The 16,081-nt window shown below is 35.5% G+C and overlaps 1 protein-coding gene and 1 pseudogene across 3 annotated transcripts in view; both read right to left on the bottom strand.

Annotated features, from left to right (window-relative positions):
- LOC145258161 (uncharacterized) overlaps positions 1-16,081 on the bottom strand; it is a 463,400-nt gene that overhangs the window by 312,324 nt on the left and 134,995 nt on the right. The gene's annotated exons all lie outside the window — the stretch shown is intronic.
- LOC145258398 (5S ribosomal RNA) lies at positions 9,667-9,784 on the bottom strand (annotated as a pseudogene).

Genomic DNA, 16,081 nt, shown 5'->3' with positions numbered 1-16,081 from the left:
CCTTATCCTTGAGTGGCCTCTTGGCCTTGATAATGAGATGATACCTATGAAAAAAAGAAAAAAAAAAAGAAAATGTCCAATGTGAACAAGTTCTAATTGAATCGTCCCCCTAAGTAATCCAAGTTGCAAAATTCCCACTGTTTACTATGCTAAAATTACAATGACTAATGTATACCTATTAACCCTTATCCTCGAGTGGCCTCTGGGCCTTGATAAGTGGTGACATCCTTGTAAAAAAAAAAAAAAAAAAAATCTTGAATGTTCCAATACATCGGTAAACACTGTATGGTTTTCGAGCTGAATAAACATGTTACATTGAATAAAAACACGAAAAATATATCCAGTTAGGTAGAAAAGTAACTTATCTTGCCTTTGATAACATTTATTTGTTATATATTTGTTTTTTGACAACTTCTTCGAATCTATGTGTACAGTAATACAAACCCAACATATTTATTCAGCTCGAAAAACATACAGTGTTTACCGATGACTTGGAAAATTCAAGATGGCGTCTGATTCTCTCTTTAACACGGTAAGTTTGGGAAAAGGTGTTATAAATAAAAAAACTATACAAAATACTATTAAAAACCCGCCGAATATATGTCAACCTATGTCACGGTAACATATATTGAGCGAGTTTTTAACAGTATATTATCTGGGTTTTTATTTATAACACCTTTTCCCAAACTTACCGTGTTAAAGAGAGAATCAGACGCCATCTTGAATTTTCCAATACATCGGTAAACACTGTATGTTTTTCGAGCTGAATAAACATGTTACATTGAATAAAAACACGAAAAATATATCCAGTTTGGTAGAAAAGTAACTTATCTTGCCTTTGATAACATTTATTTGTTATATATTTGTTTTTTGACAACTTTTTCGAATCTATGTGTACAGTAATACAAACCCCACCGACCACTCTAATTTGTTTGGGGGGGGGGGGGGTAGAATGTGATGTTGGGGCGCGCGCGCGCCCCAACATCACATCCGCCCCATCCCCCCAATGTACAAAGTAAAATCTTCGGAAAAATGTTAAATGGTGTTCTAATTGGTAAATGTCGGTGCGTTACTTACGGAAAATTTGAAAATTCGATGTTCCAGGTAAAAAAAAAAAAAACAGATAAATTAAACCCCCCCCCCATTCCAACTTGGTGTGTTTTCCTTTTCTTATTTTATTTCTTTTTCAGCTAATTTTAAATTTTCCACCCAAAAAGCGCTATAATGTATTTTTGAAAATTAGAAAATTCTATGTCCTGGAAAAAAAAAAAATCCCCTCCCCCCAACGTAGTTTGCTTGGTGAAGCCGTCGTTTATGCTACAGCGTACATGCGCGTAGCATAAACGGAAGCTGCAAAATGGTGGAAAGAAGTTCGTGAGTTCAGGGGTAAATACCATGCAAACGGTAAATTTGCCCCAAGTTTGACTATCAGATTCGTTGTCAGTGACCTCAATTACCTATACAAAAACAAATTAGAGTGGTCGGTGTTCTGTAGTAGCGTATCTGGATATTTACCTTTTTTTTTTTCTTGTTTAAAAAAAATAGCATTAATACAGTAAGTGAGGTAAACTGACTTTTTCGTTTAAAAAATGGAATTATTTCCCTTTCGTTATTAACTTTTTTTTTTTTTTAATTTTTTTTTTTAATAAATATTTTGTGTTTTATATACATAAAGTACTATTGTTGAATATTACTGTTTTGATTATATTCGTTTGGGGGGGCACAATTAAAAAATTAAGAAAGATTAAAATGAAGCGAAATTTAAGTTTCCGTTCCATTTTTACAACAACCGTAAAACAGTGCATACTCAGCAAGTTTTATCGTAATTTATAAGCATATTGAAACACTAAATAAACATTTTATTTATTTTTTTGCATAATTAATGATGGAAGTATTTTTTTGTTTATTTTCTTAACATCTGTTAAAAAAAAAAAAATAATTTGTACATTCTCTTGAAAAAAAGAATCAAACTTTTCTCTACTTTCACATGTGTTCCATTTTAACAAACTGAGCCACAGCAACGCGTGGCCGGGTACAGCTAGTATATATATATATATATGTATACACACCAGGTTATACGTCTTAAAGAAGGTTATTAAGAGTGCTCAATAAAAGAAGGGCAAAATATATTTTTATGAATTTAAATAAATTTACATGGTCGTGACACTGGACATGGACATGCTAATGTTTTGGACAAATGGTCGGTTAAAATCAAAAGTTCTCGTCAGGCAACTTAATAAATGGTTGCTTTCCACATGAAAAACCATTTTTTAAGTTGTCTGACAAGGATTTGTGGTTTTAACCGACCATTTGTTCGAAATATTAGCATGTCCAGTGTCGCAACCATGTAAATTTGTTATATATATATATATATATATATATATATATATATTTGTTATGACAAAAAGTGTGGATGGTTCTACACAAAGCCTTCACCACTATAAACAAATCATCTCTGTGGATTTCAGAGCAAGTTAGTTGTTATGGCGGAACCTCATATGTCGAAATCGATGACAGAGTCCATCATATAAAAGTGCTCAATACGTAGGTAGAGCTAGTTAGTAATTTATAAAATATATATGGCGATTAAGCTACACTGAATATTCTGCGTTTCATCCAACTATAGGATTCGTAAGCCTGACGAATCCTATAGTTGGATGAAACGCAGAATATTCAGTGTAGCTTAATCGCCATATATATTTTATAAATTACTATATATATATATATATATATATATATATATATATATATATATATGACAGATTACCAAGAGTTCACCAGGTATCATCAGACTTTTGGATGCTGCTGCGTCACCATCCATTTAGGTGCATGCATGGATGCACTGGTTATGACGGATATGATAATAATCACTTGACAATTACCAAACGTGCAGAGAAAATACTTACTCTACCCCCCATCCGCTATCAAATCGGGAGTGTCTATGCAAATTCATCGTCACTTGAATCGCAACCACCATTCAGTCAAAATAAAAGCAGAGAATCTCTTAGTTTTTGACTAACTTCTATTTATCTGAAAAGTCCCAAGACAAATCACTGATAGCTACGAATACTTACAACATTAGGCAACAAAAAAAAAAAAGAAAAGAAAATGCTTATAAAGCTTTTACGTCTGCGCAGATTTTATGGCAGAGAAACAAAAAAAAAAAAAAATTCTACCTGAAGAACAGTTTTTTTTTTCTTTTTTTCAAGACAAAATGGTTTTCAGAACTACTTAGATAACATCAGGTATCTTAATATAATGGGGCTTAAGAGTTTTTCCATTTTTTTTCCTTTTCAGTCATAACTAAATTCTGAAGATGCATCGGATCAATCAGTATGTTTAACGATGAAAATGCCTAAGCATTTTAGACCAACGGAAAATGCTTTTTTAAAAATATTAGGTTCACAAGAAAGTTCTTGCGGTCTTTAACTTTTAAATTCACATGAATATATCTCGGCTTAAGTAAAAAGTTATTGATCGAAATAAGCACCATCACAATCAACACACTTTTGCCAACGCAAAACAAATATATTTTCACAAGTAACGTAAAAATCTTGCATTCTGATAGCAATGTAGTCGCTGAAGGCGTTTTTGATATCGTTTAGGTTTTTTTTTTTAAAAACATTTCTCATGCAAAAAGTTGTCCAGATGCTTGAAAACGTGGTAGTTGGTATGTGAGAGGTCTGGAGACTATGGCAGATGAGGTAAAGTTTTGTAGCCCAATTTGTTCAACTTCTGCAGGGTTGGCTTAGCAACGTGCGGTCGGGCATTATCGTGGAGGAAAATTGAGCATTTTCTGTATACTATGCTGAGTGTTGTTGTCAAAGTTTCTGATGTATTTCATTCATTTGTTGACAGTACATTTTCACCGTAATGGTTTCACCTGCATTAAAAAAAACTAATGGATAGGATCAGTCGCAGACCACCAAACAGTCAGCATTTTTTGGTGCAGCTTTGGCTTTGAGAAGTGCCATGGAGCTATGTCGGCATCTAACCAATGAGCTGAGCATTGCCAGTTGCGTTATAGAACCTACTTTTCATTGCAAGTCACAACCCAGGCGAAAAATGGGTCGTTTTTGTTGCATAAAAGAAGGGAAGATGGCACATCATAACATCATTTCTTTTGGTTGTCGTTCAATTCGTGAGGCACCCATTTATCAAGTTCTTTTGTCTTTCCAATCTTTCTCAAGTGGTGCGAAATTGTCGTATACATTACGTCTAATTCAAAAGCAAATTCTCGAACAGTTGTATGTGGGTTGACTTTGACTAAGGCTCTTAATTGATTATTAACATCGGATAGCTTACCACTATGCTCATCTTCAACACTCTCGTCGCTGCCACAAAATTTCCTAAACCACCATTGTGCTGTGCATTCAGTAGTGATTCCTGGGCTAAACGCTTCATTGATAATGCGGGCTGTTTCAGCAGCTTTTCGGCCTAGCTTGAATTGAAATAAGAAAATTGTGCAGATTTGCTTTTTTCCATCTTGTCTTCAACGTTCTGAAAAGAAGACATAATTGTTTTAAAACGATAATTCAAATAATTAGATAGAGTGAAAAACGCTCTTTAAAACGATATATAAAGTAAAGGTATAACGAAAACTTATTTGAAAATCCATCATTTGAAATCACGATGAAAAATTCTACAAGAACTGATAGAAGAGATAATAGGAAGTAACCAAGGAGTGATCTCCCCTGATAGCTATATATCGAAGAGATATGGGGGCAGCCATTTGCTTTTTGTGTAGATCTCAGCAACGAGCTGGAAGGACACATTTTCCCACTGTACTAAGACGAGAACAGTAGTCTGAATAATCTAAATAAAGCGAGTTATTAATCCTCATCTCAAAAATTCAGAAACAATGAAATTAGATTTTTTTTTTAACATGACTCAATCCTTGAGCTAAAGAATCTTTAACCTGTATTCTATGTGATTAAAATGTAGTGAAAAACTGCCTTAGGCAAATGAAGGTTCATTAACACAGCTTTAGTGTAATAAAAATTAGAGAAGCCACACAATTCCATCATAAATTTTTTTTTTGTACTTTATTACTCTGTTGAATGTAATTACTTAAAACAAGCAAGACAAGGAATCATCTGTCTTCAGGTGAGATTATTATCAAACTAGGTCAGTAATAAAACAGGTTAATAGGTGAATGTGTTTTCTGGGTGCCCTTTGATACTCAAACATTTGAAAGGTTGAAGGTCCTTTCACGAGGATCAAGTATTACGGTTGCCCCTGTAGGGGAGGGGCGAGGAGGGATGCTTGCTTGATGATCAACTTTAAGATTAAAGGACAAAAAGAGAAAGAGAGAAAAATCAATTTCTTTCAGGTTTTTGTAATAGAAGATACTACTCACACAAATGGCAGTGCCTCTGTTTAGCCTGTCACGTGACAGGATCGGAGAAGGAAAAAGAAGAAAAGAAACTTGAGTGAATTACAGTTCAAGCCGGGAGGAGTTGGTTCGAATTGCAGCATTAGTGAAAAAGAATTTTGACAGTTTTTCTTAATTATATTTTTATACCTATAATATAAAGCTGAATATCTGTGTATGTATGTATGTATGTGTGTGTGTGTGTGTGTCTGGTCATGAATAGGCTCCTATATGGTTGACTATTTTAAAAAACTGATTACATATAATGATAGAAGATGTATCGAGACACAGGAATAGGTATGTTTGATCTGGCAGAACGGTGGTTCATTAAAATTGTGGGGTCTGCGTTCGCGTCTGATCCATAAAGTATGGAAATAAAAAATAAAAAAAAAGTATGGAAATAAAAAATTAAAAAATTAAAAAAAAAAAAAACGTTTACAAGTGTTTTTTATATAGATGTGCATAAGAATACTTTGATAAGTATGTTTTAACTTAACTAGGGATGGTATAATAAAATTGTGGGGTCTGCATTCGCGCCTGGCATCCATAGAATGGAAATAGACACAAACTTTAATAAAGACTTTTCATATCTATCTGTGTAAGTATACTTTGATAATTATGTTTCAGTTTGAAGAAATAAAATTATGGGATGTTCGTTCGCACCTAACCTCCATAGATTGGAAATATGTCACAAAGTTTAACAAGGTTTGTTTATATAGATCCACAGAACATTGTGATAAGTGTTTCAGTGTGAACAGGTATGGTATAATAAATTATGCGGGTTATCTATTTTATTTTTACTTCCATCATATTTTGCTTTGGTTTTGATACCCCCAAATTCAACCCAAATTTACTGTAGGTTGTTTTTGAACCCAGTCAACGACGGATACTTTTTCTAGTATATATATATATATATATATATATATATATATATATATATATATACTTTTATAGTTCATATATTTATAGTTATTTTAATTTTATAGTTTTTTATTTATATTTTTTATTCATATAGCTTTTATAGCTTTTTTATTTATAGTTTTTTTTATTTTATAGTTTTTTATTATAGCTTTTTATTCATAGATTTTATAGTTTTTCATTTTTTATCTTATAATTTTTTATTTATCATTTTTTAATAGTTTTATTTTAGATTTTAATTTACTTTGATAAGTTTTTTTTATTTATAGTTTTTTATCTAATTTTTTTTAATTATAGTTTATCATTTATATTTTTTTTAATTCATGGTTGTTGAATTTATTTTTTTCAATTCTTTTGCTAAATCTAGCTTCCTTAGAATTTTTTGCTCCTGCCAAAGTTGTAAAATAGTGAAGTGAGGTTTTGCACATGTGCATATTTCAGTGCTGGGTTTGTATGCAAGAATGTATGTATATGTGTCTGCCAGATTATATTTTTTTAGAAAATGCCACACAGAAGCAATCAATCAGACAAGAGTTGATCAATTTGATGAGTTTATCCAATCTATATTTACATCTTGTCAAATGTTAGTATGTTTGTCTGTTTGCCCTGTCAGCAGGACCATAAATTTCTCGACTTGCAACCCCGTGAAAACAGAGCATTGATCATGGGTGATGATCTGTGATGTCTTAAGACAGGATCTTGGTGGCTGAGCAGTCCATAATCTGGTTGCATAAATGGTTACATAACCTGTAACACTCCACTTCAACCCTTTAGCTAGACAGGTGGTCGGAGAGGCTTGCTTTGATCAATTAGCTGATCACGTCATATCTTAATATCTCTAAGTTCATCCCCAATCGTATTACTCAAGCCAAATCTTCTAACATCAAAAACTTATTTCTCCTTGTTTCCCTCCCAAATTGATACTATAAAATGGCAGCTGAGAGTCAACCATGCTGAGAACAAAGAAGATTACCTTCCCAGAAGAATAATGTTTCCTAGGAATATATTTATACATAAAATGCACTTTGGGGGTGTGAGTTCGTTCCCTATAAACTCTGAAACGGCTGGGCAGATTTATTTGAAATTTCACACAAATGTACATCATGAGTCTAGCAGTGTTATTTCATACTTTTTGTATCGTAATGCTCCATATATGTATCCAGAATCGATCATCAGTTATCGAAAAAAAAAAAAACAATTAAAGAAGAAACAGTCTGATTTTGACCTTTACACAGCCTAACATCGCAAGTGCGTTTCAGAAGTTTTATTAACGCACAAGCAGAAGGGCTTGGCGTAAAAAATCAACAATAGATTCTTTGATAAGACAGCATTCGAAATGAATGTTTCCGCTTAGAGCACAATTGAAACATGATACGTGACTTCCTTCTGCATTTTAAACTTTAATTCAAACCATTACATATAAAAAATAATTTTATAAAATCAACAGTATGTTCTCGGCAGTGCAATGTAGATTACAATTTATTGTGGACGAAGCCGTTGCTGAGAGGCATGTGAAACTTCCTTTCGGTGCATCATGGTGGGCCCCCATGATGATGATGATGATGACGGGCTCCTTGCCCGGACCAATGTGACTCTTCCTCTTCAGAGTTTCCTGTCTTCCATCAGCTACCTCAGATCTTCAGGTTCACAGTTGGCATCGTGTGCTATTTGCTGGATGTAGGTGGATATATGTTGTCCTTTGCTTGCACGTCCGTGTCGTGGAGTCCATAGCAATGCATCACTCACCAAGTCATGTTTGCTCCTCAGACAATGACCAGCAAATCGTAAGCGTCTTTGTTTGATGGTATTAGATATGGCAGGGAGGTTACCATAAAGTTGGTGCTTCGCGGGATAATTTTGGCAAGATATATTTAATACTGTTTGTAGCATACGGGTGTATGTGCCGTCTAGTTCTCTTTCCAATCTTTTGGTGAGTGTCCAGGTTGTAGCACCGTAAACATGGACAGACTCTACCACTACCCTGAAGAACTGCCTTTTCAGTTTGTTAGTTAGTCCCAAAGTCCATATTGAACGCAGCCCATCCAATGTGGCCCATGCTTCTGAGATGCGAATTTCGATATCTCTCTCTGTGGAAACTATGTTGCTGCCCAGATACGTAAACTCAGCTACTTCTTTCAGTGTTGATCCCAACAGAGTCCTGATCTCTCCTTTCACATTGAAAGTCATAAACTTTGTCTTATCCGCATTTATGTGGAGACCAATGTCATTTGCAGACTTTTCTAGCTTACGTAACAGTGTTTGCGCATCAGTAGTGTTGTTCGCGAACAAAGCAATATCGTCTGTGTAATCTGCATCAGTTATATGTGTTGATTGATGACGTCTGTTTCTGGATTCATTTAGGGTGAAGCCTAGCGTGTTGTGTATATCAACAGAGGTGCGAAGTACAAAGTCAAGACAATGAAAAGAAAAGGGGCCCCCAACTAGAGCAATCAATCAACTTGATTGAAATATGGGTGACTTCACCGATTTCGATGATAATAAAAGTATTGGAAGTGTAGAACATTCATTGATCCCCCATTCAATCTCGGGCAACGTCAGGTCACCCTGCTAGTATGAAATAATTGTCTTAATTATAAGTTTCTATTTGATAATCTTATTTGACATCAAATAACACATAGATTGTGGAGATGCTGTAAACCAAACGAAACCAAGCATTATATTTAGAAGATTTTTCATTTATTTTAAGTTCTTACCGCCATTGCTTCAGTTGGTCTTCTTTTTTTTTTTTACATTTTCACCCCAAACAAGGCACATTGCCACTTTGATGTAGGAGGCTACTATCAGGGACATAAGCTACAGGGGTACTATGTGGGGAGTTGGGCAGCAAGATGCTGGTTCACATTACACTTGAATTTCTGCATGTCAGTACAGTTGGGAAAGCAGGAACCCGGAAGGGGATTCCAAAGTCTAGCAGTTCTGGGGAAGAAACTATTGGAGTAGAAGGCTCTCTTACATCTAGGGATCTCAACTGTGAAGGGGTGGGATTTTGCTGCTTGTTGGGTTTGTCGCGAGGTATTTACGTCAAGGGGGTACAAGTGCTTGCAATTCGTCGGAGCATTCACCGTTAAGTACTTGTAGAACAGGCAGAGGGATGCAACATTTCGTCGATGGGACAGAGGCTGAAGCTTAGATGACAGTTCAGGACCTATCAGGCTGGCGACTCTCTTTTGAACCTTGTCTAGGAGTGAGAGACTAGTAGCAGATGCACCAGCCCAAATATGACAACAATACTCCATACATGGGCGAATGGTGGCCTTATAGAGGTACAGGATACTTTCGGGCATTAATAGCTTTCTAGCACGGTAGAGAGAACCTACTTTTTTCACAGCGGTCCTACTATTATATTCCTTAATTACATACGACACCTTGAATTCCCAAATGGTCACCCATTTTAGTACTGACGAGGCTCAACGTTGCTTAACTTCCGTGATCTTACGAGAACCGGTGTGTCAACATGATTATGCTGTATGTGTAATCCACTCACTAGGAATTGTCACACAGGCGATCAACTCACTGGCAATAACCTGTGGTGTCCCCTGGAGTCTGAGTGACAATAAGTTCCCCCAGGTTTTCAATGCTATTCACCTTTTTCGAGAAAAGCAGTTGACTTCACGTTATCGCAACTGCCACTTATCTTTGATCTCTTACTATTATCATCATTGTTATTATTTTTATATGGAACAGTATGTAAAGAAAGAGAGAGTATGTGTGTGAAAGAGAGGGGGTGTATATGCATGTGAGAGAGGGGGTTGCATGTGAGTGAAAGAGAGGAGAGTGCATGTGGGTGAGAGAGAGAGAGGGTGCATGTATGCAACTGAGAGAAAGGGGTGCATATGGGTGAAAGAGATGAGTGCATATGGGTGAGAGAGAGGAATGCATATGAGTGAGAGAGATAGAGAAAGAGGGAGTGCGTATGTATGTGTGAGAGAGTGGAGGAAGCGTATACATGGGAGAGAGAGTATGTGTGATTGTTGCCTGTGAGGTAGAGAGCGAGAATGTTGTGAGAGAAAGGAAATGTGTGAGAAGAGTGCATATCAGAGAGAGAGAAAGAGAGAGAGAGAGAGAGAGAGAGAGTTTATTAAAGAGAGCCTGTATGCATGAGAAAGAAAGTATAAAAGAGAGTGTGCATGAGAGTAACAGAATATATGAGAGAGAGAGAGAGAGAGAGAGAGAGAGGGGGGGTGTATATGTGTGTATATGTGTGTGTGCGCGTGCGTGTGTGTGTGTGTGCGTGCGTGTGTGTGTGTGTGTAAGAGGGTCTGTGTATCAGAAGAAGAGAATATATCAGAGAAAGAGTGTGTGCATGCCTGAAAGAAGGTTGAATTGAGCTGAGAGGCAAAAATGTGGGTGACCATGTCAAGCACATTAAAGTCATGGGCGATCTCACATACCAAATTAAATAGGTATCCAATGACTAACTAACCCAGGTCAAGTTTTATATTGCCATTAATACTATGCTATGCCTGTCGGCCATCAGTTGATGACCTTCCTTTATCAAAAGACAAGAGATAGGCCTACTTATGTCCACATTGTGTAACTTTGGTCATCTATCACAATCACCAATGACATGCAGCAAATAGTTTAGCAATTTGAGGTGTTTGTTGTACTTGTATATTTATTTATCTCCTCTCCACGGGGAGGTTAGACACAAGGTCCTGTTGGGTTTTAAAAAGCAAGCACCTAGAAAAAAAAAATAGCAAATAGTACCTGCCCTGTTTTTATGTTTTCTGGAACCATTATGTCAGAGTTTTTGAGAACAGCTCGCGTTACCTTAAAATTAATAGATTTTATACACCTAGTTCCTAGCTTAGTAATAAGGATGATAAAACAAGGTGGGGATAAAACTAAAATATTTAAACAGTTAAATAAAGCATTTGTTCGTTATGCTGATGCTTTTGCATCGTATAAACTTAACCAGAATATATTAATAAATGAAATCCAAAACTATATTAGTAATGTATAAAATGTATTATACACACACACAAAAAAAAATTGTATATATATAACTTTTATATGAAGAATAAAATAAAATACGTATTGAATACGTTTTAAGCCAAAACTGCAACGCAAAATTTTTTCTTAAAAAATAAACGAGTGTTTATTTTTTAAGAAATATTTAGCATGCATCTTTTCCTATCTTATCTCTAACATGATCATCGTGATCATCTATGCACACGCACATTCTTTTATATAATTGTTTTCCTTTTTCCTTGCAGTGACGTCATCTTGCACAGGGCTCGATCATGCATGTACACACTCTGTTACATCTCTAACATTACCTCCCTTTCTCAACACAATTACAGACTCATCACCAGAGGGAGTTTTCAGACTAGTGTTATCTGCTGTTTGTAAATGCCAGGCGTCACCACTATCAGTGAGAATAAAAAGAGCTGTACAAGCAAATTCATTCTCTTTTTCAACAATAGACTCCAAACTTCGATCTTGGCGTTGCTTTGATAAACATTTTGAAGAATGCAAGGCGATTAATTCGCAATCACCACGTGCTGCAAACCCTATATACCGAAACATAGTTCTATATAAGCTCTATCAACGATATTGAGCACTCTCCTCTGTAAATATAGAAACTAATACAAATATATAACGTTTCAATTGTGAGGATTTGATAATACTGTAGACCTAGAACAAACTAAATGTATTTCATTACTCATATATAATATAATACAAGAAGCGTTTAATACGTAATGCTCGTGACCCACTTTCAAGTTGGATGATCTAGCTGAAATTTGACGTGTGTGTGTGTGTGTGTGTGTGTGTGTGTGTGTAACAGCACTAACCCTACTCGGGTTTAACCGGCTTCCTCCTTCGGAGGAAGTTCCATGAAGTATGAAATTCGCAAGCGGTCCCCCAGTATATTCCTGTTAAGCTATTCCCTGGATGTTTTTTTTTCCTTGCAGAAATCGCCCCAGACAAGGCAGATAGCCATTCGGTATAATGAGTTAACAAGAACAAAAAGATGTTAAATTTTTTTTTTTATCCGTTTCTACCTTCTCTACTGATTTACACGAGTTTTTTTCTTTTTTAAACTTTCTTGTCTGCGACGTTTTATTTTTATTAAAAATTTTGTTTTAACTTCACCGATTCAGACATTTTTAAATAATATAATATTAGTGCAAACAGGGGGGGGGGGATATATAATTTTTCATGGAGGGTGTACATTCATCTTAATATTTATCGACATTAACTCTGCTAGCATTATTATTTTTTTTTTTTTTTTTTGCTTCTAGTCGAGACGAGTAGCCATTATGAAGAACACACATACTGAATTATGGTCTTCGGAAAGTCATTCAAGAGGCAGATCAAAGAGGATCTCTTGTGAAACTAGACAAACTTCAGTTCGACTTCACTACTAAGATAAATGACTTCTTTTTTTAATGAAAATCGTTCCAGACAAGCCGTGTAGCCACTTGATGTAAGGTTCTAACAAGAATGAAAGATGATTATCGCAAAGACAGGAGATGCCTATAGACCTTAGTCTTGAAAAGACTAAGACTATAAATGAGACATCAAAACAGTGAATCGATGGAGACTACTAGACCAATGAGTCAAATGAGCTGGAACAATTGTTACATGATAAAAGGGCTGTCCCCTTTTCATGTAAGTAAAAAACAAGGAATTAAAAAATGTAAATATGAGATAGGATAGTCAAGGATTCGAACTTGCGAAGCTAGATTTCAAATTGAAAATTCCAATCATAAGTTAAAATAAATACAGAATGTTATTGAAATAAGGAATTGCAATTGTTTAGCTTACATATCTGTATATGGAAAAGGAATGTAATAATAAAATTTGTTTTTGTTAAGGAATTTAATCGTCAATTGAAATTGTAAACATATTTTGTAAAAATGTTATTTGAAAAATAGGTTACTGAACTCGGGGTCATGTCAAGTTTGGCAACGTGACGCATGTCCTCCAACGTGCTTTATGAGCACATGTTTAATCATGCGATGACGTGACGAGTTCTCAATATAGGTAGAGTTTTTAGATGCAGTCTGGGAGTCTGGGAGAAGAGTCGGAGAGAAGCAGAGAGGTTCAGACCGATTCTCCGTTAGAATCAAGACACCCTCTAGAAGTGAGAGGGTTTTAGAAATAACCATGTAAAGAAACTTTGAATTCCTCCAGCGAAATCATGGACCGGTCATGAAATAAAGGACGTCATCATCTTTGTGTATCTGCGTCTTCTGTGTTCATCATTACAACGAGAAAGGTAACGTGTTTATATTATATGCACAACTGTCAAAACGTAAATGTCAAACGCACTATCTCTCGGTCTATCTATCAAAATATTCATAAATCTCCTCTCATTGAATTGGTTCTCTTGTAGTAACATGTACACTGTCTATTAAATATATACAGAACGGTCTCTCTCTTTATATATACCTGTTTAAGTCTCCAATATGCTATCTCTTACAACATGAAGATCTTAAGACATATGAACACTCAACACATGAACACTCCTAAGTCTGTCTCTATCACTCTAAGACTCTCACAAATATGACCAACAACAAATAACATCAGTCCTCTTAAAATAAGAATTACATAACATACGCACATATTTGGTACCCTTCTAAAAATACAACCGAGTACATAACACAATTACCTAAAAAACATTAGGGGACAATTTGTTACATTTGTTTCACCTTTAGTTAGTACTAACCTGGGTGCCCAGCGTTGCCCAGGTGTTTGGAGATGTGTTAAGCAAAAAAAAAAAAAAAAGCGGTAGTAGGCAGGCTTGAACCTGTACCATGAAGGAAGAAAAGAATGTGAAAAAAAAAAAAGAATGTGACGTCTTTGCCGTTGCGTTCAACTTTAAACCGGAAGTGGCAAATCAATCAAAATGAGGAGAGGACTTTTGAAAATATTGGCGAAAACAGCGACCTCTCCCTGTAGAAAAGTGCCAAATTGAGGGTGAAGGAATTAATGTTTTTAGCCAATTTTTCGATATTTGTCGTCTGAAGGGTTGAGCTTCAAAACGATATCAATCTCGTGAAAATCCTCTGTCAAAATTTTTAGGCAGACATACATACATACATACATACATACATAAAAAAAGGCTTCCTTCAGTTGTGACAGACTATGGATACCCACGGTAAGGGTACCTGCATGTGAAATTTTTGTGGCAAGAGTTGCGCAATCTCTAACCCCACCTCTCCTGATTCAACACTGTTGGATACCAGTGGCAAGTGGAGGTTCAGGACGACTGGAAACAATGCCGAGATAAGCGGAAAGCACATACAGCACCTAGAATTCCCAAATGATTACCCATCTGGTACTAGCCAGGCTCAACGTTGCTTAACTTCGGTGATATGACGGTGTGTCAACATGATTATGCCGTACATACATACATACACACATACATACATACATACATACACACACACACACATACATACATTTAAACTGACAGGTGAGATTTATATTATAGATGGCCGGAACACTGGCAATATGCATGAGATATATCAAAGGGATGTAATTCTTTCAATTACATTTCCTGCAGTAATAGCATGTTATTTTTAAAGGAATCACTTCAGACAAAGCATGAAGCCACTCTATGTAAGGAGCGAAACAAAAAGTACCACTCTGTGGTCAACAACAAGCCAAGATAAACGTTATATACATAGATTCTGACCCAGAAAACAGAAAATCTTTCCCCTTTGTCAGAAACATCATCCATGGAATGTGAGGACTAAAGGATAAAATAAGTGAAGCAAGAATTATGAGGTTGTTGAAAGTAAACCAAAGATCCACTTTCTGCTGTCCACACATCAAATAAAGGGTTCCGTTCAAAGTATCATACAGATCCCCCCCCCCCCGAGTTTGACAAGCTGCATCTGAAGACGGTTGGAGGTTACATCAACCGAAATGTTGTGAGAATAACATCCAAGATAAAAACAGGATAATCCAAATAATGGAAAGTTATTAGCTGTAATTTGATTTTATTTTCGATTTCTTGGCTATTAATCATACTGCAAGATTATAGTTTATGGATAATCATGTGCTTAGAAGTCCCCACTCACACCCTACCGGCAGTCATCTATCAGATTTAGCTTTTGATCGAGTTTGCCACCCGCAGTGATAAGTGGACAAGACACCCTCCCCCCCACCGCAACGTTGAAAGCCAGCAGAAAAAAAAAAGAAAGAAAGAAAAAAACCGATTCATTACTTTGCTGTTTATGCCTTGACATTTAAAAGATAACATAGTCTACAATTTACAAATGGTAAGAGGGATGGAACAGCTCAAGTAATGAAGTCAGCGCCACTATTCAATTTGCTGCCGGCTGAGCTGTATATACTCAGTGGACTGCAGATATACAACAATATATATATATATATATATATATATATATATATATATATATATATATATGTGTTATAATGGAATAAATCCAGAGGAAATCCGGGTATGAGAGCTCAATGTGGTAAACAGAGCAATAAGATAAAATAAAAAATATAACACGGAAATTACATAATTGTCGATGCAATAATTTATTTCAACCTTATGGTATTTTCAAGCATCTAAATCAGACAATTACATTTTTGATACTATAATAGTATCAAAAATGTAATTGTCTGATTTAGATGCTTGAAAATACCATAAGGTTGAAATATGGTATTTTCAAGCATCTAAATCAGACAATTACATTTTTGATACTATAATAGTATCAAAAATGTAATTGTCTGATTTAGATGCTTGAAAATACCATAAGGTTGAAATAAATTATTGCATCGACAATTATGTAATTTCCGTGT

The sequence above is a fragment of the Euprymna scolopes genome, chromosome 33, assembly GCF_053919585.1.
Source record: "Euprymna scolopes isolate OS-2025 chromosome 33, ASM5391958v1, whole genome shotgun sequence".
Classification (NCBI taxonomy): Eukaryota; Metazoa; Mollusca; class Cephalopoda; order Sepiida; family Sepiolidae; genus Euprymna; species Euprymna scolopes.
The sequence above is the reverse complement of the archived record's forward strand: the minus strand, read 5'-3'. Positions and strand labels throughout refer to the sequence as shown.